This window comes from Cnephaeus nilssonii (assembly GCF_951640355.1).
Source record: "Cnephaeus nilssonii genome assembly, chromosome: 16".
NCBI classification, from domain to species: Eukaryota; Metazoa; Chordata; class Mammalia; order Chiroptera; family Vespertilionidae; genus Cnephaeus; species Cnephaeus nilssonii.
Window position 1 is genome coordinate 29668981 of NC_137087.1, and position 24637 is coordinate 29693617.

The 24637-nt window shown below is 41.4% G+C and overlaps 1 protein-coding gene and 1 pseudogene across 3 annotated transcripts in view; one reads left to right on the forward strand and one right to left on the reverse strand.

The window, feature by feature from the left end:
• The window catches only part of BICC1 (BicC family RNA binding protein 1), a 321158-nt gene that overhangs the window by 284370 nt on the left and 12151 nt on the right, over positions 1–24637 (reverse strand). The window contains exon 1 of one of the 2 annotated variants that reach the window (XM_079793121.1): positions 24119–24271. The exons of the other annotated variant lie outside the window; for it this stretch is intronic. The gene's annotated coding sequence lies outside the window, so the exon portion shown is untranslated. Of the gene's footprint in view, positions 1–24118; positions 24272–24637 lie in introns of those variants that run through there. 2 annotated transcript variants of the gene reach the window in all.
• On the forward strand, positions 19277–21780 carry LOC307112433 (dynein light chain Tctex-type 1-like; annotated as a pseudogene). The gene has a single exon. The product of its transcript is annotated as a dynein light chain Tctex-type 1-like (transcript).

Below are 24637 nucleotides of genomic sequence, written 5' to 3' on the forward strand. Positions count from 1 at the left end.
GATATTTTTTCCATTGATTTTTAGAGTGGAAAGGAGGCAGAGAGGGGATGGAAGAGAGAGAGAAAGAAAGAGGGAAGCATGATGTGAAAGAGACACATCGATTGGTTGCCTCCCACATGTGCCCTAACCGAGGCCAGGGATGAAACCTACAACCCAGGTACATGCCCTTGACCAAGAATCCAACCTGCGACCCTTCCCCTTAAGTGCACGAGCCAGTGCTCTAACCACTGAAAACACTGGCCAGGGCAAGTTTCCCAAATTTTTTATGCTTAAATATACAGAAGGAGAAGGATAAATTTCATTATTTTAGAGCAACATTTCCAAAATTGTGTTCTATGGCACTGTAGGTGTTGGGGGGAAAAAGAGTTCTGTAGTCAAGAGAGTTTGGGAAAAGCTACACACTTGATCTGCTCCCTTCAAGACTCACAGTGCATATTTAATACTAGAGGCCCGGTGCATGAAAATTCATGCACTGGAGGGGAGGTCCCTCAGCCCGGCCTGCCCCCTCTCACAGTCAGGGAGCCCTCAGGGGTGGGAGGCGACCCGGCAATCAGGGGAAGGCAACGCCCCCATCACACCTCTGCTGCTGCCACTGCCGGCAGCGCAAGCCTTGGCCGGCCCTGGTTACCTGAGCCTCCAGTGGACCTGGGAGGCTGGGCAGCCGCCATCAGAGGCTTCCCTGCGCCTTGGGATGGCCCTGGGAGGCTGGGGGACTGAGGGGACTGGGAGACTCTGGAGGCAGGTTTGCAGAGCAGCCAGGCGCCTGCCACCCCGGCGGGGCTGAGGGGACTGGGAGCCACCATCTTGTGGCTGTGGGCTCTGCCATTTTTGAGGGCATGGCAGTCAATTAGCATATTCCCTCCTTATTGGCTGTGGGCACTGCCATCTTTGTGATGGTGTGATGGTCAATTAGCATATTCCCTCTTTATTAGATAGGATATTAAGGGCTCTGAGATCTCTCTGCAAAGAAAACCACTTAATTTAAATGAACTGTGTTTTCTAAACTTACTTGAATTCAAGACTCTTACTTGGGAATACCAAATCAGTTTGCCCATCCATCAGTCATGATAGACAGTATAGAATGATGGACAAGTATGCAGACTCCTATGGGCTCATAGCTTACCCTCTCTGAACCTCAGGCTCCTCCTCTGCATGATAAAGATTCAAACTTTATCTACATCACAGGACTACTCTAAACACTAAATAAAATGAAACATGTAAAGAGCTTAGACCAGTGACTAGCACATAGCAAGGGTTCAAATAAATGGAAGCACTTATTGTTTATTAGTTGGAATAGATGAGATGATGAGGGGAGGATAAAGATGGATACAGTTTGTGGAGGAGGGAAGGGTAGGTAATAAGGACAGTCATTCCTCTTAACCAAGATAGCAAGTTGTTACCTGGACACAGGACATCCATTTTTGGCACTAAGGCAATCCAGATTCTAGAGAAGCCCTCCCAGTGCAGAACATTTAAAAAATGATTCTAAAATATACAATTCATATTTTTAATACATGAATAAATTAGGTGGGAAAAGAGAAAATAACAAGAAAGCACAAATCCAAAGAAGAAAGCAAGCACTAAAACCCCTGTTCACTAGGTAATTTACAAGTCTCTAGGAGCTGAGAGTTTGGGTTGAACGGCCTATACTCAAGTGGCAAAAGACAGATGCTGAGACCACTGCAATGGAGGTTGTATTGTAGATCACTGTATAATTCAGGAGCTCCCTAAAAGATCACGAGGTCAGTAGATGAGTAGGAAAAATATGTATAAAGAAATGGGTGGTGGGAACACTTGGCTGTCTCAGCCCTACTCTACATGGTGCTGAATAAGAGAAAAATATCTCCCCTCATCATTCCTAACTGACCCTGAGTCCACTCTCAAACAGGTTTGGAGCTAGAACTTAACACCGTCTAACCAGCCCCAGCTTGATGGCACCATAAAACATCTGACAGAAGCAAAAACCAATCTTTGCTTGAGGAACTCACTTAAAGACAGGCTTCAAAGCTGTCCCATAGAAATTTGAGTACACAATTTAAAAAGTCTCTAAGCATATTTGAAACAAATTATAATTATCATGAAATAAATAAATTGCCGAATCAGCCCCAGATAGACAGCAGAGGGTAGAATTACCAGACACCAATTATGAAATGAGTTTAAAGAACTATACAAAAGCATTTAATGTATCAACATTAATGAGTCAAAGTGGAAAATAAAGTGTCTTAAAATAAAAAATAATAATAATTAACCTTTAAAACTCAAAGGAAAGTTTAAGCATTGGTTTAGACACAGGTGAAGGGAAAATGAGTGACCTGGAAAATAGACCTGAAAAAAATTGCACAGAATGAAGCACTGTATTTGAAGGAGAGACCAACAAATCCACCACCATAGTGAGAGATTTTAATATACCTTTCCCAGTAATTGATAAGTAAAGCAAATAAAAAATTGCTACCACATAATCAACCAGTTTGAATTCTTGACACCTGGGAAAGAGAGTGCCACCAGCTGCCATTCATTCAGCTCTTGGTGTGAATTCTTCTACCTGGTTTTTCCTCTGACAGCTAGCTTAAAATAACTCTGAGGGAAAGATATTTTATTTTATTTTATATATTTTTATTGATTTCAGAGAAGAAGGGAGATGGAGAGAGAGAGAGAAACATCAATGATGAGAGAGAATCATTGATTGGCTGCCCCCTGCACACACCCTACTGGGGATCAAGCCCACAACCCAGGCATGTGCCCCTGACTGGAATGGAACCTGGGACCCTTCAGGCCATAGGCTGATGCTCTACCCACTGAGTCAAACCAGCTAGGGCTGAGGGAAAGATACTTTAAACCTCTCAAACCCTACTTCCTATAAGAAGCCTTTCTACAAGACTCTCCTGCAACTGGACTTCAGTAAGAGTCATGCCTTCTGGTTCCTAAGTTTGCCACTTTGCAAAATTCCTGTCGTTATTTCTTTTCTTTTTATTCAACTTCAATCTAATACATATACATTATTAAAATTTTGCAACGTCCCTAACCCCCCAAAAAAGAAGAAAATTTAAATGACCCATTAGCCTATTATTTATAAATAAGCATCATTAGCATTTTAATGTAGTCTTTTTAGTTTTTTTAATGTTTAATTTCATTCATTTGGTTAGCACCTACCACGTGCCTCACACTGTTCTAGCACTTGGGCAACAGTAGTGAAAAGTACATTTCCTGTCCTCATGGCACTTACATTTTTTTCTATACTTTTATATACTGTATGTAAATCTGGATACTTTGATTTAAAAACAAATGAGGTGAGCCCTAGCCAGTTTGGCTCAGTGAATAGAGCGTCGGCCTGCAGACTGGAGGGTCCAGGCTTTGATTCCGATCAAGGGCACATGCCCAGTGGGGAGTGTGCAGGAGGCAGCTGATCAATGATTCTCTCTCATCATTGATGTTTCTATCCAGTGATGGGCAACCTTTTGAGCTTGGTGTGTCAAACTTTGCCAAAAAACTGAGCATAACTCGGGTAGTGTGTCATTTTGAGGAAAAAACATTATTTCGCGATATTTATAGTTTAAATAACATAAATGTATAGTTGTTATATATAATTGTATTTAATAAACCAAAAACTAAATATTTAACTTACCTGCTTAGTGACTTCTTTGTTCATCCGTCAGTCGGTTTCTTTTGTTGGTCTTGATATTATTTAGCTTGTGTGGGGTGCCGTGAACTAAGATAAGTGAGGGGGAGGGGGAATTCTTTAACTAACCTGCCTATTAGTGACTTTTTTGTTGCTGAATTTCATTGGCTAAATCTTCAATTGAAGGTTGGTATTTTGTACACTTCAGGCCCAAGCAAGCACTACTAACTTCATCTGTCAATCTGTTTCTTTTGTTGGTTTTGATATTATTTAACGCTGAGAATAAGGCCTCACAAAAGTATGTAGAGGGAAAAATTGTGAGTAAAGCCATTGCTATATTTTTCAGGGTGCTAAAAGTGTCTGGTAGTCGATTCCAGGCACTCCAAATTTCCTGTTCGTAGTGGCACTCCTCTTGATTCTCCAAGCGGCACCTTTCCAGATTCTCAAGCTTTGACCTCAAGTCGACAAACACCTGAGCCCAGATACTGTCTTGAAATTCTTCAAGTTGCATCTCCAAATCATCAATTGGAAACCATTTAATTCCAAACTACTGTAGACTACTACATCAGGATACTTAATTATTTTCATGGTCTGTTCTAGACTTCTAAATTGACTAAATCTATCACTAAACTGGTCAAGTAACGAGTCTAAAACATGCTGGTACTTCATATGCAAGAGTTCCATTTCATTTTGTACAGCTGCACTGGCCTTCTCAAAATACTTTGTTACTTGAGGAAAATACTTATAAGTTTTAGTTTCTACATCTTGCTTGAAAATTTTAACTTTACTTTCAAAAGCTTTTATGTATCCAAACATAACGTCAATACTTTTGCCAAAACCTTGTAACTTTAAGTTCAGTTCATTAATATGAACCGAGAGATCTGTAAAAAACATCAGGGTGTTGACCCACTTATCATCATTAAGCTGAGGAAAGTTTCCCAGATCCTTATCGTCAAGAAATACCTTAATTTCTTCAAAGCACTCCACAAAGCGCTCAAGAACTTTGCCTCGGCTCAGCCATCTTACATTATTGTACAACAGCAGTCCACTGTAGGTGGAATCAACCTCCAGTAAAAGTGCCGAAAATTCTCGCTTGTGAAGGGGGCGAGCAGCTATTAAATTAACTATTTTTGTAACAACTGACATTAAGTCGTTTAAGTCGGTGAATCCTGCCTTGGCACATAAAGCCTCTTGATGGATAATACAATGAAAAGGCACAATCGGATGTCCAATAGCTTCTGTAAACAATTTGACAAATCTCTTTTTCCCCCACCATATTTGGTGCCCCATCTGTCGTCACTGACACAACTTAAGAGATATCAATGCTTAGGTCACGAAATGTTTGTATAACAACCTTACATATTTCGCTTCCTGATTTACTTGTTGACACTGATACTAACTTTATCAACTCTTCTCTCATTGTGAGACCATCAGAATATCGACCAATAATGGCCAACTGAGTATGTGATGTGACATCAGTAGTTTCATCAAGAGAGATCGAAAAATATTTACACTTCCTTATGTCTCTCTTTAATTGATGTTGTACGTTTGTGTTCAGTTTCATTATTCGGTCTTTTATGTTATTTCTACTGAGTGGTAACTCAGATATTCTCTTAATAATTGCATCTTTATTCTGCATATCGTGAAATAGAACTGGTGCACATCTTAGGAGAGTTTCTTTAATAAATTCTCCCTCACTGAACGCTTTTCCATGCTGAGCTATAGAGTGAGCAATGCTCAAACTTGCAGATGTTAAATTTGTAGAGCCTTTCATAAATTTAAGAATGGAATTAGATTGGCTCTTATAAAGGTGTAGCTGCCTAGAAATGTATTCCTTCCTTTCATCCTCACTTTTTTCCAAGAACTGGGAATGATTAGTTTCAAAATGTCTATTTATATTACACTTTCTGCTTACTACCGTTTCAGTACATAGAACGCAAAATGATCTGCCATTTTTTTCTATAAAGCCATACATCTCGGTCCATGTCTCTTGAAAGGGTCGGCCACTGCTACTACCACTTCCTTTACTTAACCTTAGTTTTTTATTTTTTGGGTTCTCCATCAGGGGGGCAGTGACAGAAGATAGAATTATAGATAGCTTGTTAGGCCTGCAGGCAATTAGGGGTTAACTAGCCTAACTAACTGCAAAATGGTGCATATAACTGTCTTTTAGGAAAGGGCAGGGTTAATAAGCAGAAATAGGGGTTAATAAGGATGCACAACAGTAATAGTGGTGAAATGGAGACTGCACTATGGAGCAAGATGGTGTTCCTTATGTGAATTAAAATGGCTGCCGCTATTTCTAATGGTGGGAAACAGCACCCATAGCACGCCACAAACCCTTGCCTCTCCCAGCCTCCCCCTCACTTATCTCAGTAATGATGGATTAGAAATCCATGACACTCCAGAACAGTAGATAATGGTTGCTGTGGTTAACTGTTATTTGGTTACTGGTAATGGCAGGGCCCCCAGAGATGCGTCCCCCGCTGCGTTCCGCTGCTCCCTGCTCTGCCGGCGGAAGTGAGGGCAAAGATCCTGGCTTAACCGGAAGTCCCAGAACTAGACGCTCTGTGCCGGACTTCTGTTGTTTTGGCCTACAGACTTCGGGCACAGAGAATCTAATAGGGGAGGATGAAACATTTGCGACTAGAGTCTTGGAATTAGAGTCTAACTAGTCACAAATGTTTCATCCTCAGGAGCAGCAAATGTTTCATCCTCGGCATGCGGCCGCCTCAGTGGCCGCGTATCATCAGAAATGGCTACGTATGTCAGTGCTGACACGTGTGTCATAGGTTTGCCATCACTGTTTCTATCTCTCTCTCCCTCTCTGCAATCAATCAAAATATACACTGAGTGGCCTGATTATTATGATCTCTGAATGGATAATAATCTGGCCACTCAGAATGGGTGGGGTCCGGCCAGCCTGGCAAGGGGGAGGGGACATGGGTGGTTGGCCGGCCTGCCTGGTCTAGGGGACAATTTGCATATTAGCCTTTTATTATATAGGATATACACTGAGTGGCCAGATTATTATGGGTTCAAAGATCATAATAATCCGGCCACTCAGTGTAAATGTAAAATAAAATAATAAAACACACCACTATTAAAATATATTATAAAAATAAATGAAGTGCAAAAAAGCCAAATGAGACCATCAGCTAGCAATTATTCATGTTATTCATGTATCTGTTATTTCCCACTGATGAACTAGTGAGGAACCACATGGCAGTAATGACGTTATTCACCTGACAGAGTATCTGCTTATAGAAGGCGCTTAACAAAGTTATGTGGGTCCAGAAGTTGAGAGAGTCAAAGAAAGTAGGGAAAAGGCAAGAAGCAATTGAGATCATGGGTCCCTCTCATCTTTGGGCAAGCCCTGGTGTATGGGCAAACCAGCTCTCTGCAGAGAGGCAGGGGAAGCCCTGATTTGTAGTGATTTCCATGATATAAATACTACCATGTGGCCAATTTCAAAATCCCAGTGTTACATCATTAAACATAGAGTTTAGAAAACGCACTCGTTGTTGACTCACATGAGCTGTTACAAACCAGCTTCAGCACACCACTGCCTGGACCTGCTAGAACCCTAATATTCTTTGGCCTCAAATGGTACCCTGGAGAACAGGACCTTCTCTCAGGAGGACAAGAGGGGCACAGAGAAAGAAGGTGGGGATGCCGGAGACCAGCCACACCAACTCCTCCTTCTGGTCTAATCTGCTTTCATTGTCAGAATCCTGTCCTAATCTCCAGGTAAACAGGTAGTTGCCTAGAACAAATGCAACACCTACTATGCACAAGGCAGTGGTGTTGCCTGGGATAGAGAAAATACAAAAAGTTGTGATCCCCACGCTCCACCAGCTCACCATATAGTGAAGGAGAGGATCAGAAAGGTTGCTAAGTGATTATTTTTGAAAACATGATAGAGAAAATGAACTCTCTCTGAGATATGAGTTAAGATGCAGTATAATGAGGGGGTGTGACCAATGACTCTGCCTATTATTAGTTCTATGATTTTAAGCAATTAATTAGTAACTTTTATGTCCTTATCGTATAGGTTGTTATGAGAATTAAATAAGTTAATGCATAGAAAGTCATCATGCAGTGCTCCTACTAGATGTTAGGACGATAGGGCAATGCAATCCTTAATGGCCATTTGTAAGCTTCCCGCCACAGGAGAACAAAGACCAGGAAAAACTTGCTGGACACAAGGAGTCAGACCATATAAGGAATGGAAACTGTCCTAAAGACACCTGATGGCACACCTGCATTCCATCCACATTCCAAGCCCAGCAGCTCAGCCCCCAGACCCACTTTCAAGAGCTTCCCGCCACAGTGACTGCATATAAGGACGACACTCCAGCTCCTGGGTGCTGCCATCATCAACCCCATATCCTCTTGGCTCAGTGCTGTGCAGCCCTTCCCTGTGGATATCCCATCCCCCATCCCCTTTCGTTAACTAGATTCGATTTTTCTTTATCCACTATCTGAGGTGGCTATTCAGCCTGCCCGCCTACCACCATGTTAACCTTTCACTAGAGTTAAAGCAATACTGCTATCAACAGTATTTGTAATAGCATATGAACAAAGACAACAACACAGAGAAGGCAGGCTATTTCATGACTAGCCAGCAATCTGGTTTTATCAGAATCTGGATGATTAATGGAAGAGAAGATTATAAAATTATTTGGGGAGGGCATTGAGAGCCAAGCTGAGGAGTTTGCACTTGATTTCATACATGATAAAGAACCAGTAAAGATTTAGTGACATAATCTGAGTTGCATTTTGGGGATATCAAGCTTGAATGATTGCCAGTTTCACAGACAGTTTTGGTAATTTCTGCTGAGATCTGAAAAGATAAAGGCAATGGTGTGTGTGGCCACAGCACCTGGCCAGTCAGGACTTTGCCTTCCTCCTCCCTAGGGATGATTTACCTACAAAGCAGGCATCATATATTTTTCTGAAGCAATGAGAAGTCTTCTTTTCCCTTTCTCCCTTTGCTATAGTTTGGCTCAGAGTCGCTTTATATAAACAACCTTTGAAAACATCCCAAACCAACTCATTCCAATGAGTCTAAGAGTTATCTAGGAATGAGAGGGGTATAATAAGGCTCATTGAGATAAGCCTGCTTCCACATCAAGGTCTGTAATATCTTTGCCTGAGTTCTTGTTGGGGGGGGGAACCAGGTCACTAACAATAGCTTTTCACATTTCTAATTATCTTATGTAAGAGGCAACGTGGGGTTGTTGTTGTTTTGTTTTTTTTGAAGTTTGTTGACACATGAAGCAAATAAGCTGTTGGAGAAGTCTGTTGCAAAACTGGAAACAAAATGTATCTCAAATAGTTTACAACTGCTGGGAATCAGGGTTGGGAGGTGGCCCAAAAATTCCTGCTTCCTGCCGAAAGCACATTCAGCTCAGTGGGATACGTTTGTCTGGTTGTGATATGTAAATGATCTCCGTTGTGTATTTACCCTTTAAGTTTTCACTGATTCCTGTTATTTCAGACCACATACGCCCACACAACTATGGTTACTTGGAATCCTTAACTGGAATCCATCAAGAGTAATTGGATTGGTATGCCATCTTTTGTTGATAATTGGAAACTTTTGGACACAACACAAGAAGTTAACAGATTCCCTGAATTTAGCAATATGTTTGATGAGTTATAGCAACAGTTTTCTGCACATTCCTCGCTGGAACTCAAGGACTTTGTGACTACTGCACAGGTCTAGCCCTAATGGTCTCCAGAATATTATTTCATAAACAGAAACAAGTTCCTTGCCTAATGAATTATTCATAGACCTCGTTGAGACCCCCAGATTGCACAACATCTACTCAAAGGGCCTTTCTCTTATTGAACTACAGTCGGGCCGCAGGGCAAAGATAAAGGTTTCCACTGCAGAGCAAATTAAATGCCCCCTTGCAATTTATCATGTGTACTGATTTAAACTGGAGGGTCCACTGGGATGTTAAATATTTTCCACATCTGATTATAACAAATGAAAGGAGAAACACAGATGGAGATGATTGATTGTGCTTTGGATAAATTTGGAAAACCAAGGAGACTTTATTCTTCAATATACCACATTTTTCTCCCCTAAATACCTAATGAAAGAGATATTTCTCTAAATCTATCAAATCATAACTAGTCAGTCAAGCCCTGCGGGCGTGGCTCAGTGGTTGAACCAGGAGGTCAGAGGTCACAGTTCGATTCCTGGTCAGGGCACAGGCCCAGGTTGTGGGCTCTATCCCCAGTGTGGGGTGTGCAGGAGGCAGCCAATCATGATTCTCTCTCATCATTGATGTCTATCTCTCTCTCCCTCTCCCTTCCTCTCTGAAATCAATAAAAATATATTTAAAATAAAATAAAATAAAAACTAGACAGTCGCCCTAGTTGGTTTGACTCAGTGGATAGAGCATTGGACTACAGACTGGAAGGTCCCAGGTTCAATTCCGGTCAAGGGCACATGCTCAGACTTCGGGTTCAATCCCCAATAGGGGGTGTGCAGGAGGCAGGTGATCAATGATACTCGCTCATCATTGATGTTTCTATCTCTCTCTTCCTCTCCCTTCCTCTCTGAAATAAATAAAAACATATTTTTAAATTAAAAAAATAGTCAAGATGAGGAGGCAAATTTGTCACACACATAAAAACAAAAATCTAATTAAACATTAAGGATAAACACAATAAAAATCTTTTTAAAAAATATGCCCAACATTGGATATACATCAGAGAATGCAAATTTATGTAATGAAAACATGGTAGAGGAATTGTTCATATAATGTGAAGTAACAGCATTCTCAATATGAGATGAGGTCAATAAAAGCCGGAAAGGTGAAAACTGTACTTGGGTCATAACTTAGTGGAAGGGAGGAACCATCGTTAGTCTAGACTCCAGAGAGTTTGGGACCGACGGCCAAGAGACAAAGCTCCCAATCTTGCTTTGCCTCTACCAAGCTGTGTGATATTGGGTTACTCACTCATCCTTTCTGAACCTCAGTTTCCTTATCAATAAATGAGGAGGCCAGGGTACATGATCTTTAATCTCTCTACTCATGCTAAAATTTAACTTCTTTCCCTCTCCCCCTTTCCTCACATTTCTTAAAAATAAATGTTTTTAAGAAAATCAGAAGTGTATCATTAATAGGATTTTCTATTGCAAGCTATGTGCAAACAAATGGCTTCATTCATTCCTGCATTTTATTCATTCTTTCAATCATTTAACAAAAATTGATTTCAAAACCAAATACTGTAAAAACTAGTTACTGTACTATCCCACAAAAGCCTTCCATATAAGGTATAAGAGTGAATGAGATAAATTATCTGTCTTCAAAGAGTTTATACTCTGGTAATGGAGACAGACACATCAACAGATAATTTTAATAAAAGGTTGGAGTAAGCACAGAAAGCTCTGAGAGGATAAGAAAGGAATATCTTCTCATCTGGGATTGGGAAGGCTTCTTAGAGGAGGCAACACCTGAGCTAGAGAATGAGTAGAGGTTGGCTATTCTAAGTAGAGAAGAAAGATGACCAACTTATAGGAGAGTAGAAGAAGGAAGAATTACAAACTGTTAGGAGTTGCCAGAATGTAAAGCACAAGGTGATGCCAGCATAGGAGGGAAGTGAGGACTAGATCAGTGATGGCGAACCTATGACATGCGTGTCAGCACTGACACGTGTAGCCATTTCTGATGACACGCGGCCGCATGCCAAGGATGAAACATTTGCTGCTCCTGAGGATGAAACATTTGCGACTAGAGTCTTGGAGTTAGTTTTTTCCTCAAAGTGACACACTACCCGAGTTATGCTCAGTTTTTTGGCGAAGTTTGACACACCAAGCTCAAAAGGTTGCCTATCACTGGACTAGATAGTGGCAATCCTGGAGCGCCTTGTAAAGGAGCTTCATTCTATGTCATAGATCAATATACAGATGATGCATTGTAGAGTGTATACCTGAAACCTGTATAATTTTATTAACCAATGTCACCCCAATAAGTTCAATAAAAAAGTATTATCCCAATACTTTAGATAAAATGTAAAGTTTGAGACAATTTGTAGATGTTTTTATAACCATTATTTTAATTTCATTTCCACTATAATCCTCTAAGTTATAAGAATTGGGATTCAAAGCAAGATTTCATTCCCTAGAGAACTGATGAGCACAAGATGGGTATTAAATACAGAATAAATATTGGGATAGATATATGGATAACTATCTCATCAACAGACAATAAAACGGGGATGTGGGTGTCAGAAATGTTTCAAAATAGGGAATTAATCTCCACAGCAAGGCAGACTATCCAGGCTGTAAACTGAAGTATTATATCAGCTATAATAAATACTAGCAGTTGAAAACATCTCCTCAAGTCCGTTTCTAGTCTATAAAGTGGGAATAATAAAATCTTTCCAAGGACTGTGTAGAGTCCCTATTTGCAAATTAATAGGTGAGCCTACCTCAGTTTCATGGATACTAGTAGAAGATATAAGATTCCTGGGTCAAAGACAAAGGACAGCTTACGACACATGGCAACAGGAGTAGCCAGAGGATCATCATTTCTGTGCTGGCTTCCTGAGCCCTATTCCCATAGAGATGCAAAGTGGGCTGTGTTACCAAAGGGAGCCCAGAATTTAAGGAACCTTAATCTTTTATAATGGTCAATAAACATGCTTGTCCTTTGCTCTGACAGAAAACACTATCTCCATTTTTCAAAGCTGTTTTGTCATACAAGCATCCTTCAAAAAGTCATATAGAGAAAAAAATCATTAAATTTAATAAAAATAACTAAACCCTGAAAAAACAAGTCATCTGGAACAAAGGGGAGCCAGTGCCTCATTCAAGGGACACACAGAGAATTGTCTCTCCATAATATATGCCTCATAAATTGATATAATAATTAAATTAAATAACGCATATACCAGTACATATTTTTAAAGTTTTTAGAACACAGAAAGAACTCAGAAAAAGCAATTGCTATTATTACTGTTATAGTAATTGTCATTTTGGGTGGGGTTTTTAAGTATATTTTATTGATTTTTTTACAGAGGAAGGGAGAGGGATAGAGAGTTAGAAACATCAATGAGAGAGAAACATCGATCAACTGCCTCCTGCACATCCCCTACTGGGAATGTACCCGCAACCAAGGTACATGCCCTTGACCAGAATCGAACCTGAGACCCTTCTGTCCACAGGCCGATGCTCTATCCACTAAGCCAAACCGGTTAGGGCGTCATTTTGGTTTTTGTTGCTATTGTTAAACATTATAAATTAAAGCTGGCTTGTGGTTTACTTACTACCCTGCAACTTACCTAACCAGGAAGAGGATTGGTCCAAAAGCCTGGAGTAGGGTGGATCCTGCAGGTGGGGCCAAATGGCCACAGCAGGGGAAAGGAGAGTAAGAGAGGCGAGGTCATTAGAGACGTGGTCCTGGGAACCTCAGTGGAGGCAGCAGGTTAGTCCTCTGCAGTCTGTGGTAATGGGGTAGATGACAAAGATGGTGACTATTGTCCAAGGCTTCGACCTCTGCTGTTCTGTTTCTTTCTCTGCCCAAAGAGAACCTGAAATTTCCTATCACAGCATCCTACCCCTGGAATGTCTTTTCCTTGCCTGTCTACCATCTGTTTTCTGAAAGGTAGCATATTGTGAAAAGAACCCAAGAAATCCTAGATTTGAACCCAAGTTTTGCAACTTATAAAAACTTTTTAAAATATATATGTAAAACAGAATAACTGATATTTTAATCTTTTGTATTTCCACTAACCCAGAAGAAGCGTTAGGGAAAGTGATGAGTTTTGACATAGGGCTTCAGTCTTTTTGAAGTCCAGCCTTGGTGGCCACTGCCCAGGTGATGGTTGGCCTAGAATGTAGGGTTTACTGCTCTTTTATCTGCCCAGGCCATTTGGAATTTGTAGTCCTTGCTTAGCTTCGCCACAGGATTTAACCTTTGCCATCAAAATACGCAATGGTGCTCTCAAATAGCTAAGGACTTATCCCAGCAGCACAGGCCAACTGCTTGGTGATGAGCTGGCCTATTTACAATTTAAGGACTGTCACAATGTATTGTTTTCAGAAGTTATTCCTGGACATGTAAGTCATTTCCCAGTGGAAATGGTTCTTTTCTTATGGCTGCTCTTGATTCATCACGAGATATTTGCTTGTTCTCCCCTTTGCATACAGCAGAGTTTGAGCCTGGAGTAGTATGACATTTTAAAATGGCAACCACCGACCGGCCAGTGTGGTTCAGTGGCTGAGCATTGAACTATGAACCAGGTTCAATTCCCAGTTGAGGCACATGCCTAGGTTGTGGGTTCGATCCCCAGTAGGGGACATGCAGAAGGCAGCCGATCAATGATTCTCTCTCATCATTGAAGTTTCTATCTATATCTCCCTCTCCCTTCCTCTCTGAAGTCAATTTAATTTATATATATAATTTAATATAATATAATAAAATAAAATGGCAGCCACTAGGCTTGAGGTCAGACAACCTGGGTTCAAGACCCAGCTTTATCACTTCCTACTTCTCTGGGAGGCTGCTCCTAGACCGATGCCCTCTGGCAGCCCTGGATTTGAACAGTAGCTATTCACTAACTAGATGACTTCTGGCTGACCACATACACTTTCTGAGCCTCACTTCCCCATTTGTAAAATAGGAATGATAATACCTACCTGGTAGAGTTTGCCGTGAGTAGTTAATGAGGTATCATGCCTAGCACAGTGCTTGTTACACTATAGAAGCCACTCAACAAGTGTGACATCCACTTCATGCCTCTGAACTTACAGCTCTCGATGACCCCAGCAAGGATGGAATACTCAATGCCCATGGGTATTGGCACATAATCGAAGTCAATGAGTATAAGACAAAAAACACTGCAATGTTCAGCATATAAGACAATTGGGAGTTGACCTTAGCAGTGGGAAGAAAATGGGGAGTGCTAAAGAGTGTGGAAAATTGGGCATGTGTGTTTCATAGAATACACCCACCACTCCAGCCCATAGTTGCCCCATATTAACAGATCTTCAGGTGTTTTTGTTTTTGTTTTTGTTTTTGTTTTTTTCTAAAGAAGTCAGAAATGCGGAGGGTAAAGATCTCAATTTTTAAATATTGGCTCACTAAAAAAACAAACACTTACATAGACAAAGTTGGAGCCCAAACTAAGTATTTCTGAGCTTAGTCCAGCCCACTGACGAGGAGACTGTTCAATTGTATTTACTTGCTATCACTTAAACACTGAGCTTCTATTGCCCCTTCGCTTTTTTTTTTTATCTGATTGTGTAATTTTCAGGGCTCAAGTTCTGTCTCCAATTTTGAATGAGACCTTGAGAGCAGGGTTGGTGTCTTGCTCAGGAAACTGCTGCAGTGGGTAAACTCTTTGTGGGTTATAGCCTTTAAGCTCTTGAGACGGCTTGCTTCCCTCCAGAAGAACTTGTTGATTTCTTTCTGCCATGACACAGGCATACAACAGCTGGCTGCCTCCGGGAGGTTGAAAATAAACAGGTTCAGGAGCTCTGAGGACAGCAAATGGGCGTTATAGGTGAAGAAACGGCCCAAAATAAATACAGCTGTTGAGGCGGAAAGCTCTATTTACTTTGGCTCTTTTGAGGTCTACACTGGGAAAGGGAGAGTTGCTAATCCTGAGACTTTTCATATACCGACAACTAAGACCCCACTCAGGGGCTGGCCCCCAGTGCTCAGCACATGTATGCAAGTCAGTCAGTATATATTTGACGATTAACAGATTCCCTAGGTATATCAAATGAAGGAGGACCTTTTAATAAAGTGATGAGTTCAAGTTCTCTGCACTGGAGGGCCTGTGTTAATCTTTTCTGGTTTGGAATATAACTCACGTGGAGCATTCTTCAACAACCAGCTTTTGTTTGCCATGTAGACATAATAGAAACGACAACTAGCTTGGGAGGCAGAAATTCTGGGCTGTAGTGGCCGTTTGCTAACTAGTTGTATGACCTTGGTAAATCATTGCAATGTTTTGAGCCCCAGGTTCCTCAGCTATATAGTGAGGGATTCAGAGAGATCTCCAGGGAGGAGGTGGGAGCAGCAGAAAGGGCATGAGATGAGGAACCAGAGGGCCCACATTCACACCCCAGCACTAATAACTCCTCCCTGTGTGAACTTGGTTGGCAAAGAACATAATTTCTGACTCTCTGTCTCCACCTCTGCCAGGCAGGACTAATCACAGTCCCCTTCCTAATGTTGCAACCATGAATTAGAGAGTAGAATTTACATGAAAGTGCTTTGCAAATGGATATACAAACAATGACATTGGAATCAGACAAACCCAGCTCTGAATCCTGACTTCACTACTTCTATGTGCTTCTGGAAAGGTGACTTAAGATCCTTAAGCATCCTTTTCCTAATTTACAAAATGGTAATAGCATCTACTTCATAGGGTTGTTGTGGTGATTAAATTAAGTGGAAAAAAATGTAAGGAAAGTGCAAGAAGAGGGCCTGGCACAAAGTGCCAGAAATAGTAATTATTACTGTTAGTAAAAGACAAATGACGTTGATATGAGATCTCCATTCCCTAAGTCTATGACTCTGATTAGTTGAATCCCAAACCAAACTTCTCTTTTACACTTTGATCTGAACCCAAATTGTTTCTCTTCCTTTACCAAAAAAAGGGGGGGAAAAACCTCAAATAACAAAACAAAACAGGAACAATGATCGAGTTCAAGTTGAGCATGAACCTAGTTGTTTTCTGAAGCCCAGGAACCAAAACATACAAACATTCTGGCCCAAGGTTGAGCCTGCCCTGCATGGGCCTGTTGCACTGAGATAAAAAGTGATTGGAAAGTTCCCTTCCGAAAGAAAAGGGAGCCCCTGGAAATACTTGGGTCTGTAGTGGTCCAAGAAGCAAAAGCAAAAATCCCAGACAGATAGTGTTGTAGATTGTGTTTTCAGGGCGACATTCCAGATTTCTGTAAAATCCAGTTCACAGGAATAACTCTTTATCTAAATGGCTTTAAAGACCTTGCCAACATCACAGGGTACACTTGAAATCCAACTGCATCCTGCACCAGATGGTGAGAAATGAGTGGAAACTCTCCTCTCAAGGCAACTGAATTAATCATATGTTTATTCATTGATTAATTAATTCCAAACAAGCTATTCTGAGTCTAATAATAGGCACTATGCTAGATGCTAGTTGCTATGACCATAAACAAGGCAAAGTCCCTTCTCTCAGTAATGATCTGAAATACAAAAGATTCTCACATAGATCACTCTAAGGCAGTGGTTCTCAACCTTTCTAATGCCACGACCCTTTACAGTTCCTCATGTTGTGGTGACCCCCGACCATAAAATTATTTTCGTTGCTACTGCATAACTGTAATTTTGCTACTGTTAATGAATCGTAATGTAAATATCTGTGTTTTCCGATAGTCTTAGGCTCTACAGCAGCGGTTCTCAACCTGTGGGTCGCGAAAATAATTTTATGGTTGGGGGTCACCACAACATGAGGAACTGTATTAAAGGGTCACGGCATTAGAAAGGTTGGGAACCACTGCTCTAAGGGCTTTGTAATGTCAGGACTCTAGTGAGTAAATATTTAGATAGATGGAACAATATTAAATGGATATACTCTATCATAATATCTTACTGCTGACAATCTATCCTCCACCCCACAAAAGGCAAAGACTAATTTTATACATAAACATGTTCATGAAACATTATTTATAGTGCTTGTAGCAATGTAAATGTCCAACAAATTGAATAATAATTCAAAAAATTAGGGTGCATGAAATAATGAATACTATGTAGACATTAAAATGGATATAATTATGAAGACCAGCAAGAACTGCTTATTTGTGTGAAAATTATTATCTTTATAAGATCATGTTTTTGTATGGAAACAGCCCAAGTTCCCATCAGTAGATGAGTGGATAAAATGGTGGTGGTACATATATACAATGGAATATTACTCAACCATTAAGAAGAAAAAAATCTGCCGAAACCGGTTTGGCTCAGTGGATAGAGCGTCGGCCTGCGGACTCAAGGGTCCCAGGTTCGATTCCGGTCAAGGGCATGTACCTTGGTTGCGGGCACATCCCCAGTAGGGGGTGTGCAAGAGGCAGCTGATCGAAGTTTCTCTCTCATTGATGTTTCTAACTCTCTATCCCTCTCTCTTTCTCTCTGTAAAAAATCAATAAAATATATTTTTAAAAAAAGAAGAAAAAAATCTTATCATTTGTGACAGCATGAATGAACATAAAGGGTGTTATGCTAGGTGAAATAAGTCAGAGAAAGACAAATAACACATGATTTCACTTAGATGTGAAATCTAAAGAACAGTATATATAAAGAAACAAACAAAACTAACAGACTCATAGATACAAAGAACAAACTGATGGTTGCCAAAGGGGAGGATTTTAGGGACTGGGTTAAAAAAAAGTCGAAGGGTTGAGAAGTACAGTTTGGTACTTACAAAATAGTCATGGGGATGTAAAGTACAGCATAGGAAATATAGCTAATAATATTGTAATAACTATGTATGGTGCCAGTTGGATACTGGAAATACCAGGGTGAACACTTTGTATAGTATAAACACTACACTGTACACCTGAAATGAATACAAAAGTAATGTTTAAAAAAATAAGACATTATTGGGGCAATTTGAAAAACTTGAATGGAATCTGAGGATTAGATAATACTGTACAATGCTAATTTCCTGCTTTTGATGGTCATATTGAGGCTTTGCAAGAGAACGTTTTTGTTTATAAGAAATACATACTAAAGAATTCCAGACTGATGAGGCATTATGTTACCAATTTATTCTCACATACTTCAGGGGGAAAGTTCAACTTTTCTAGATATTTGAGTTTACTTCAAATTTTTAATGGAAAAAGAAAGTCAACCACAACAAAATATGTAGTTGTGTAATTTCATTTATAAAAAGTTCAAAAGCAGACAAAAATATATATTTTAAGGATGGATAATGAGATGGTAAATCCTATCTAATAATAGACAAATATGCAAATTGACCATACCTCCGACACACCCACAAGCATGCCCACAAACCACGCCTACCATCCAATCAGAGCGAGCATGCAAATTAACCCAAACCAAGATGGCTACAGCCACAGAGAGCAAGGTTTCCTAGGTAACAGAGGAAGCCAAGCTTTCCGCCTGCCCTTGCCAGGCCTAAGCCTCCACTCAAGCTACAAAGTTTCAATTATAGAAGGTAAACAAATTCAAACAAATGGCGGCAGAATGGAGCTTGAGAGAGCAGGCCAGGGTTGCCGCCAGCAACAGGGGATGCAAAGCTTTCCGCACACCCTGGCCAGGCCCACCTGCTTAAGGCAACAAAGTTTCAATTATAACCCCAACACAAATGGCTGCTGGCCTCAGAGGGAGCCCCAGGCTTGGCTCCGCTCCAGGCTACAAAGTTTCAATTGTAGAAGGAAAATAAATTCCAGATACCAGGGCCTCTGCTTGGGTTGCCAGGGGGCGTGGCCGGCCTGCAAACCACCACAGGCCCCTCCCTCATGCCGCCCCACACCCCAAGGGAACCCCCACCTGATCTGGGACACCTTTCAGGGCAAACCAGCTGGCCCCCACCCCTGTACCAGGCCTCTATCCTATCTAATAAAAGAGTAATATGCAAATTGATCATCACTGCAACACACAATATAGCTGCCCCCATGTGGTCAAAGATCCTGCCCCCATGTGGACACAAGATGGCCACCACAAGATGGCCAGGAGGAGAGGGCAGTTGGGAGGCACCTGGCCTGCAAGGGAGGGCAGTTGAGAGGGACCAAGCCTGCAAGGGAGGGCAGTTGGAGGTGATCAACCCTGCAGGAGAGGGCAGTTAGGGGTGACCAGGCGGGCAGAGGAGGGAAGTTGGGGGCAAACAGGCTGGCAACAGAGTGGTTAGGGGGTGATCAAGCTGGCAGGCAGAAGCGGTTAGGGGCAATCAGGAAGGCAGGCAGGCAAGCAGTTGGGAGCCAGCAGTCCTGGATTAGGCCACCAGGATCGGGCCTAAACGGGCAGTCGGACATCCCTCAAGGGGTCCCATATTGGAGAGGGTGCAGGCTAGGCTGAGGGACAACCCCCCTCCGTGCACGAATTTCGTGCACTGGGCCTCTAGTTTAAAATAAAAAAACAATGAAATGAATACATAAAAGTTAGGTTAGTGGTCACCATGGGTGAGGACTGTGAGTGGAAGGGATATGTGAGGGGTTTCTTGGGTGCTGGCAATATTGCATTGTTTGACCTGGGTGATAACTCAACAGATATTCATTTTACAACCATTCATTAAACCATGCATCTGTTTTATGCACTTTCCTATAAGTTTTTTTGTATTTCACAGGGTAAAGGTTTTGAAAAGGAAATTTAAGAAACAGACAAAAAAATGGATACTATCACTTACTAGTAAGCCATTGGGGAGGGATGCATTTCAAATTTTAGATTATTTTTTCAGATTTTAGAAATATGATATGGTGCATGTAATCTGTATTAAAAACCACTCCCTGTAATCAAACAAATCAAAATTTCTGCAGCAAAGCATCCAAACAATTTCACCAAGTAGTATAGATGAAAACTATAAGTAGCCACAGACATGTTCAGGTCACATATTGCTGTCAAATAAGTTTGCTACCAACATAAAATTTTGTTCTATTTTGTGTACCTGGCCCTGGCTGGTGTTGCACAATGGTTAGAGTGTCAGACTACATACCGAAAGGTCATGGGTTCATTTCCTGGTCAAGGGCACATACCTGGGTTGAAGGTTCGATCACCAGCCCCAGTGGTGGTACATGCAGAAGGCAACCAATCAATGTGTCTCTCTCACATGGATGTTTCTCCCTCTTTCCCTCTCTCTGTCCATCTCCCTATTTCCCTTTCTCCTCCTCTCTCCCTCCTTCCACTCTCTCTAAAAATCAACGGGGAAAATATCCTCAGGTGAGGGTTAACAAACAAACAACAAAAAAGATATTGTGAACCTGTATTAACTTCGAAAATACGCAGAAAAGGAAAAGTAATCATCGTATTCCATGCAGTTCAGCTATGAAAAACATTTATATAGTAACAATGACATAAACATTGAATATTATCCAACTCAAAACAATGGTATAATCATATTGGGAAGCTTGTGCTAAGAGTACACTTTAATAACTTTCATTTCCTGAAATTTGGAAGTTTGTATGTAAGTAAAGAGAGCCAAATCCCTTACTTCCCTATATAGATATTGCTTAAAATTGAAAAATCAAGAGGTAGTAATACATTCATATTGTTTAGCAACATGGGGTAAATACTTTGGTTTTAGGAAATGGGGAGAGTGGTAGGAGAGAGGAATAAGGCCTGTTACTTTTTATAAACAAGCCTCAGGAATTTACTTGACTTTATATTGTGTAAAAGAAATAATGTAGAGTGCGCTCTCCTCAGGGTGGCGGAGGCGACGCGCCGGGAAGATGGAAGACTATCAGAGTGCGGAAGAGACTACTTTCGTTGTTGACGAAGTGAGCAACATCGTGAAAGAGGCTATAGAAAGTGCCATCGGTGGCAACGCCTATCAGCACAGCAAAGTCAACCAGTGGACCACAAATGTAGTAGAATAGACTTTAAGCCAACTCACCAAGCTGGGAAAACCATTCAAATACATTGTGACCTGTATCATTATGCAGAAGAACGGAGCAGGACTACACACAGCGAGTTCTTGCTTCTGGGACAGCTCTACTGACGGGAGCTGCACTGTGCGATGGGAGAACAAGACCATGTACTGCATCGTCAGCGCCTTCGGACTGTCCATCTGACTGACCTCCTCATCCCCCGGGCTCTTTCTCCTCTGTCTCAACTTTTCTCTCCGACCTTCTAACCACCAGCCATGAATTCATGAACAGCTTTCCCACTCTGTTTTCTGTGGCACTCTCAACATGCAGAGAAAAAACCAATGACCGCCCTGTTCTGTGATCAGCACACCCAGTCACACGGATCCTCAGTCGGAACCTGGACTGCCATGTGTCCACACTCCGAATATCTGTTCAAAGGTGCTAAACACTCAACCTGCTAGTGTGAACCTTTCTCTACTCTCTGAAATCATCCAAACACACTAATTTTTTCCATACTTTGTATTTTTATTAGAATAAATTATTCCAATTTAAAAAAAAAAGAAATAATGTAGAAGTTCCTTTAAGTAATTTTTAAGTACTGAGTATGTGCAGGGTACTATACATAATAAGATATAGAAACTATTTTCAAAGCACTTATATAACTTGGACATCCTCTCTGGGGTGTCAGCCACGAATCCATAAATAAAATGACCAATAATGCCAGGTGTGTGACAACTGTCAGTGGAGGTTTAGTCAACAGGAGTTCAGAAGAGAAAGAAGGAGATCCCAAAGGAGTAGGCACACAAGTGTCCCTGGAGGGAGTGGGCTAGAGTTGAGCCTTGCAGGTGGGTAGAAGCAATACTTTCTCTCATGTCACCCAGCCCTCGCGGACGAAAGGCCTTCTGCTCAGGTTTGGGTATCAGAAATGAAGACTTGGGTAAATGCTATTGTCAGTGGGTCTTTCACTGGCAAAGGAATGCCAGTAAATACAAGCCAAAGGGAAGTCAAAACACCACAACAAATGTATGTCCTTCTAACTTACCCATTCCAGAAATAGGTGGTTTCCACGTGGTTCTTTCAGAGCGGTGGTTCTTACCTGGGGGCTGTATTGCTGCCCAGGGTGTACTTGGCAATGCCTGGAGCTGTTTTTGGCTGGAGAGTGTGCTGATGGCATCAGTGGGTGGAGATCGGGGATGCTCCTAAGCATCCTGCAATGTGCAGGACAGCCTCGCACAACGCAGACTGTGCCGTGCAACGTGTCAGCCGTGCTGAGGGCAGAGGAAACCTGCGCTAGATCATCCGATCCTGCTCCCTGTGCAGTGGCGGCCTGAGGAAGAGGGGACACTGGAAGCCACACACACATTATATCTTGAAAGATCCAGGCAAACCTCCCAAGTGCACTTGTCTCCACAGGCTGGCTACTGGTGCTCTAAAGCTTAACATTCAAAGCATTCCTTGGGGTTAAAACATGACATCGCCACAAGTTCTCAATTATAAGGAAGAGGTGTCCCATTAAAGCAGCAACAGCAACTAAGTTTCATCGTAATGCCAAGTCTGATCAGTTGGAAGCGGCTGCCAAGAATACTCTGCTGAAAAGGATTCTGAAGGCTCGTCTGGCTTCAGTATAGAAAAAAGCACAGGGTTGGCTCCTGGTGTGTAAACAATATAGGAGAATAAGCAGGAACATGTCCAACATATTTGCCTTTTTTTAAAAAATGAGGTATAATTGACTATATAACATATGTTAATTTCAGTGGTAAAACATAACGATTTGACATTTATATATATTATGAACTGATCGCCGTAATAAGTCAACATCTACCACTACACATAATGTAGTTACAAACATATTTTTCTTGCGATGAGGACTTTTAAGATCTACTCTCTTAGCAACTTTCAAATATACAATACCATATTATTAACTATAGTCCATTAACTATACTTTCCTTTAACATCTTCCACTGGGTTTGATGATCAGGTTTACTTTTCAGCTTAGTAGAGAGGCATTTAAGAACATAAACGTAAATGTTGATAGTAGGATTGAAGGTGAGTGTGGTAGAGAGATGAATGATCCCATAAAGATGTCCATGTCCCAATCCCCAGAACCTGTAAATATGTTATGTTTACATGGCGAGGGGGGATTAAGGTTGCTACTAGCTGGCTTTAAAATTGGGAAATTGCCCTGGCCAGTGTGGCTCAGTTGGTTGAAGTGTCGTCCCATGCACCGAAAGGTCACGAATTTGATTCCCAGTCAGAGCACATATCCAGGTTGTGGGTTCCATCTCCTATCGGGGCACGCATAGGAGGCAGCCCATCGACGTTTCTCTCTCTTTCTCTCTCTCTCTCGCTCTCCCTCCCTTCCTCTCTCTCCAAAATCAATAAAGAAAACATATCCTCAGGTAAGGATTAACAAATAAAATAGATCCTGAATTATTCAGGCGGGCTCAATGTAATCACAGGGTAATAAATGAAAGTGGAAGCAGGAAAGTAAGAATCAGAGTAAAAAGTGATGACAAAAGCAAAGTCAGAGATACACAATCAGAGAAAGAGTCAATGGACTATTGCTGGCTTTGCAGATGGAAAGGAGCCACAAGCCAGGGGGGAAGCCTCTAGACTGATAGGTCTCCACAGAGGTGAAGTCAGGGCCTCCAGGGCAGTAGGAAAATTCTGAGCACTAGACGATAGGAGTAATAGACCCATGAAGGGGAAAGGAAGGGGCCCCAACAAAAGAATCTGTGACAAACTTGACTTATTCACTGTGTTCCTAAACACAAACCCTGGACTTGGTTCTCCAGAGAAAGACAGGAGAGAGCAGGTTTTCCTTCTGGAATTTGGCAGAAAGATGGGTAGGTAGAGATCTGCTGAGTAGCCCAAGGGAATCAGTCATTTCATTGTTCCCAGCTGGTACTCTCATTTTCCTAGCATGAGCCCAGACAGCATCTTACCTGAATTAACATGAGGGACAGCCTTCCCAACCGGCGCATGAGCTGCAAATCTGGGACATTTTTGAGGTTTGACTCCAAGCTATTCCTGCAATCCTTGAATAATAGCCATCCCCACTCAAACCAATGCAAGTGTGATTTGTGTAAAAACTCTTAGCCAGAGTCCTTTATTACTCTCAGTTATATGATTGATTACCTTAAACGGTACTAGGAATAGGATAAGGCATCAAAAACAGAAAAATCTGCTTACATAGTCTTTGGATCTGAAAACCAAATGGAAACATTAATATCTTAAAGCTGAAAGCAGTTACTGGATACACTCCTAAGGAACCTTGAACAACCTATTGAACCAGAACAACATCCTGCCCCGCAAATGCTTTCAATTCATGTTGTGAAATAAAACAGACATCATGTTTTCACCCTTAGAACATAAAACATAGTATTGAGCTTCCAGTGCTATGAACTAGATATACAACTTCACAAAATAGGATGAGTACGTCTCCTTCTGTTGAAAAATAATTA